This window comes from Mya arenaria, chromosome 9 (genome assembly GCF_026914265.1).
Source record: "Mya arenaria isolate MELC-2E11 chromosome 9, ASM2691426v1".
NCBI classification, from domain to species: Eukaryota; Metazoa; Mollusca; class Bivalvia; order Myida; family Myidae; genus Mya; species Mya arenaria.
The window spans coordinates 42,562,706-42,568,705 of record NC_069130.1 but is presented as its reverse complement, the minus strand read 5'-3'; positions in this window follow the sequence as shown (position 1 = coordinate 42,568,705).

The window sequence follows — 6,000 nt, the reverse complement described above, 5'->3', positions numbered from 1 at the left end:
TTTCATATTCACGGGACCCTGGGATTCAGATATTTGTAGTAATTTGGTCGATGGGTTCACGTATTCTTGTAATCGTCTTCATTCCTTTCTCGGAGGAAAAATCCGCCCGTCCGACAACTTGTTTAACATTTCTTGGTCTCGAAATCGACACGATAACTATGCCAATTCGAGTAAAAAGTGCTGTAAAAATCTAAGACTTAAAAAGGTCAATAAGTTACATAATAAAGCACAGCAAAATCAGATTGCGGGAATTATAATCACTGGCCGGTAAATTAAGCTTTGCTTGTCAAGCTATAAGGGGGGACGCGCATTTAGCAGACGACTGTACGCAGCATGATATGTGTATTCACAAACTTTAGAGCTAGTACAAGTTTGGATAGCCTAATACATTTGGTTCCCTCGTTTCTCCGCTAAAAAATGAACTTGTGGTCTGATAATATGGGCCTAGTGGAAATACTTAACAGTCACCAAAATCAAAGTTTTCCGAGTTTCGAACATAGTACTCTTCATCTAATTTATGTCACTTCAGTCAAGCGCTCCGGCCACTGCACGATTATATGCTACAGCAATCGGCTATAAGTGCAAAAGGAAGGCGGCACCAGATCCGTCAACTCGGTTTATAGTGATAAAATTCCTTAAAGGCTACCGCCGTCAACGAGCAGGAAAAGACACACGCATGCCCATCACACCACATATTTTAAGAATTGCACGTTCGAAACTACCCATTGGTTTGCACCAATAGATACGAATTATCCCTTTTTCTACAGCCTGTATCATTATATTTGTTGGATTCTTTTGGATAGGGGATCGTCAACATAATTTTAGTTTTATATATGACTGTAACACAATGCGGTCTTGCATATTCACGTGAGCACATAATGGGGTAATACCTGAGCTACGAAGCTAGCCAGGTGAGGTCACGTGTATATGACGTAAGCAAAATGTTGTGCCTTGGGCAGTCTGCCCGTAGCCTGGGAGTCTGGTTCGGACTTCCAAGCTATGAAGTCGGACATTTGCTTCTGAGTTGAAATATGGTTTTAAAATTCCACCATTGTGTTGCTTGTAAATAAAATGTAGAAACTTTGCGAACTTATTAAAAAAACATATTGTGACCATGGACCATTGTGTCACAATGACAACGCCATAAGGAACTTAACATTACATTACGTCATTCAAAAACTAACCAGCTTGGTGCTCCGGAAACAATACGCATGGTTTGTCCCGTAAGCTCTCTCGTGCAGTATCTGCGAGTGCACCCAAAGTTGCGGGACCCCTATTCTGCCATTTCGATGGTTCCCCTGTCACTAGGTATCAGTTCACATCGGTACTAAAAAAGGCATCGGGTGTGGCAGGTCCTGACTACGCGGTTTCAGTTCTCATCTGTTTAGGATTGGTGCGGCCACCACAGCCGCTATTAAGGGCATGTCTGCTGAGCAGATACAGAGGGCCGGTCGATGGCGCTCACAGGCCGTCCGCAGATACATTCGCCCCCAATCTGGTTAATGTCCCCGATCTGTTATCAATATTCATTACAATGAACTATCAGGATTTGGCCATTGCTGACTAAGGTTAGACCCATTATAACACAGTCAGCATAAACGAATAATATTTATGTTCTTGTGTATTGCAAATCGTCAAATAATCAGTTATAGCATTACTTTAATGGGCTTTCTTATTACTCTTCATTTCAGTCTGGTGTATCGGTTTATCGATCATATAAACACTTATACCAAGGGCAAGTTTGCAAGGCAAAAATGTATTGTCTTTTTTGCCTAACGAACGGATTGCCCCTTCTAGTACATTGCGGGGCTAATGATATAGGTCGGGTGCAAACTTTCGATATTATGTCCGAGTTTGATAATCTGTTGGAATTCAAGAAGCAGCATCTGCCCAGAACTAAGTTCATTTGGTCTGAAATGTTACCACGTAAATTTTTGCGATTTTTGTCCGACATTAAAGCCATATAATCCGTCCGCATAAGGGTGAATAGCTATGCTGCAAAATCTTATTGGAATCTGGTGGCCAGTACTTAACATTTTTTATCTGACCATTCTAGTCTCAGACTTGCTTTAAATGACATTTCAGGAGCTTTGTACGAAGTCATACATCTTGGCTCGCCTGTTTGCTTTTGAATGTGTGAAGTACTTAAAACCTACCAAAAGCATCTATGGTCACACTAAACTTAAGCTTTTTCCCCTAATGCAAGGCGTTTTGGCATATCGACCGCGCAAAAGTTTTTGTGTGTGTGTTTTTTTTTGTTTTTTTTTTTGGGGGGGGGGGGGGGGTCCGGGATCTTATACGGTCCTAGATTAACCTTTTCGGAGGTGGATCCCTACGGGCTCCATATGGCGGCTTCGTTGTGCCAAAACATTTTACATAATAAGGAAACCGCCTTACGCAGTCCGGTGCCGCTGATTACCAGGGTCCGCTGCGGACGGTGAATCTAAGTTCCAATACGTTTGTGACTTTGTGATCGGTTGTGTACTTTGTGAACATTTGTGACTTTGTGAATATTTGTGACTTCGTGAACATTTGTTACTTTGTGAACATTCGTGACTTTGTAAACATTTGTGGCTTTGTGACCATTCGTGATAGGGATGACATATATGGGCAAGTTACGACCCCGTCTCCCGCTGTCCTTAAAAAGCCGTGCATTCTTCTGCCAAACCTTAGGATTAATAATATTCATAGATAGACATTATCAATTAACATGTGTAGCCTTTTTATAAATTTACAATAAAGATAATGTTATGTATAAGTGTGTATAATAAATACAGTCTTCATTCCTAGTGTTCATAGTTTAGCGTCTAGAAACATAATTTGAAGACGTTGGTTAAACCATATAAACTCGACTTTAGGCAGTTTATACAAGATGTCCGTCAATTATCTGAACGTGCATGTTGTCTGTCGATAAATGTTTATGTGAATTTGGCTAAACATACATGTATGACAATTGTTTGTCGCATTGTATGATCGCAATATATTCTTTCGAGTAAGAACCAGAAGTTGTAAAATGTCTTTGAAATTTTAACTGAAGAATCTGATGCACATAATGTTACATATATTGCGATCTTAAACCTAAAAAAATCCATCGTTCTTTCCTTAGATATGTCTTAAAGATGCAAAATGACATTTTATTGTAGTTTTTCAGAAAAGCATGCAAAATCGTTTGCAAATTTGGTGTCCAAGTCCTGCGCGCGATGGAGTTCCATGGGGTTAAGTTAAATAACATTAAAAAATAGCACTTCGATAGTTTTACTGTTTGAATCAACGAAATGCCACTCACTGGAAAATTCCTATCAATTTACTTATAATAATACTTTCAATATAAACAGGAAGATCATAAACGAAAAACATACGATTTTTTAGCAGAAAATTATTTGTGACAACAAAATTAATAAGTCGCTTAGATGAATTTCATCTGAAGTTATTGACCAAACATTAAAAAAAAACGTTGTACATGTATTTCTCAAAGTATCCTGGCTTCTCCAAACATTAGAACAATACGTCTTAATGGATTCGACTTAGTAAATACTTAAACTATAGGATAAATAAGTATACAGCAGATTTATTTCATTTACAATATCAATCAGTGCAGGATCTAGCGGGGGCACAAGGGCCAATGACCCCCGTCCCACTTGGCGGGCGAATAAACCCTAAAAACATATAATTTTAACCTAATATTGATGCTTTAACTGCTTTACCAAATTAAACGCTGACATACACCTTCTGAAGTGGACTAGATGTCCGCCTCTCACCCAAGAGGTTGTGGGTTCGATTCTACTAGGGGCACTTTCTCACCGCCTCTCATCCAAGAGGTTGTGGGTTCGATTCTACTAGGGGCACTTTCTCACCGCCTCTCACCCAAGAGGTTATGGGTTCGATTCTACTAGGGGCACTTTCTCACCGCCTCTCACCCAAGAGGTTGTGGGTTCGATTCTACTAGGGGCACTTTTTCACCGCCTCTCACCCAAGAGGTTGTGGGTTCGATTCTACTAGGGGCACTTTCTCACCGTCTCTCACCCAAGAGGTTATGGGTTCGATTCTACTAGGGGCACTTTCTAACCGCCTCTCAAAATGGACATCAGTGCTGGTTTCTGCCCAGGAAAAGGACAAGCGAGTGATTCTATAAGCTCAGCTAGCGGCACAGTCGAGCTAAATAAATTAGTATATACTAAAGTTGACATGCTTACATCAACAAAAACATACACATTTTTTATTCATTAATATGTCCACTGGAAATGCATTTAATCTTTCATAGATTCAGTTTGTCGGCTATATCAGAAAATACATGCTTTTGGCCAAAATTAGCATCAAATTTCTCAAAGGCCACAAAAGATCAGATCGCAGATTTTCATGTTTCCATTCCAAGTTAAATGTTTTATGGCTTAAACCGTTATTAACGGTTAAAGAAAAATGCATAAAACATCAATTTTGGAGAGGAAATATGAAACTCTGTGATCTGATCTTTAGTCAGCAGTCTTTTATCACTGGTTTTCAGATATTTACGCAAAAAAAAAACAACTGCTCGTTCCAAGACAAAAAATAAAAAAGTTGTCAAACGTTCAATCTGTGAGAGTGCAGCTTTAAACTAAATTTACACCTTTTACTTCAATTCATGAGCTCAGTATGATAAAAGTTTAAAAGGGTTGGGGGGAAAGGGGGGAGAGGGGGTGGGGTGAAGGTTATAAATTCCTGGTTGGGGGGGAGAGGGGGTGGGGTGAAGGTTATAAATTCCTGGTTGGGGGGGAGAGGGGGGAGATCGGGTGGGGTGAAGGTTATAAATTCCTGGTTGAGGGCAGAGGGGGTGGGGCGAAGGTTATAAATTCCTGGTTGGGGGGAGAGGGGGTGGGGTGAAGGATATACATTTCTGGTGTGGGGGAGAGGGGGGGGGGTGACGGATGTGAATTCCTGGTTGGGGGAGAGGGGGTGGGGTGAAGGTTATAAATTCCTGATTGGGAGGAGAGGGGGTGACGGTTGTGAATTCCTGGTTGGGGGGAGAGGGGGTGGGGTGAAGGTTATAAATTCCTGGTTGGGGGAGAGGGGGGGGGGATGACGGTTATAAATTCCTGGATCCGTCACCGCCATCTATAACTGCTTGTAGGAACACGCAGGGATTTTGGCAAATATTGAGGTACTTTCCAGAATTTGCATTGGACGCAAATAAACATCTAAAGGTTAAACCCGAGACGAGTCATTCAATTCTCCGAAGCATGTTTGGAGAAATTGTTTAACAAAAGTATTTCACAGGTAAACTGACATTTATTGTAGGTTTGGTGAAGCCAAACGTAAGAATGCCCCGTTAAATCAAGTATTGACTTAATATATTAAGCTGAACATTAAGGCCAACAAAAATACCAGTTGTATCAAGATTTGACTTTTACTGGTCAGCCCAAACAAAGTTTAAGTTCTGTTAAATGTGTTTGTATATCCTAGGACTTATTATGTTCGTGGCAGCAAACGCACATTAGTAGCATCGACAATATTTAAGGGACACGCTCATGTTTTGTAAAATGCACCTTTTTATGACGAAATAACGTGTGGCAAAACATTAGGAGTGTTAAACTAAGAACAAGTCAACAAAAGTTGATATTCGCTCAAAAAAATGTCTTTGAACACCAATATTACTTGTGGGCGAGCGGTTTTGATGTAAGTTCTATAATTTTTCCCGACTGTACCGGCGTTGGTTTGTACCCCACTAGAACAAGGTTAGGCAAGCCATCCATCACGCCATCCATTATAAGGATGCAAAGATGTGTTAGTGCATTAAGGTACGCCATCCACCATAAGGATGCAAAGATGTGTCAGTGCATTAAGGTACGCCATCCACCATAAGGATGCAAAGATGTGTCAGTGGATTAAGGTACGCCATCCACCATAAGAATGCAAAGATGTGTCAGTGCATTAAGGTACGCCATTCATCATAAGGATGCAAAGATGTGTCAGTGGATTAAGGTAAGCCATCCACCATAAGAATGCAAAGATGTGTCAGTGCATTAA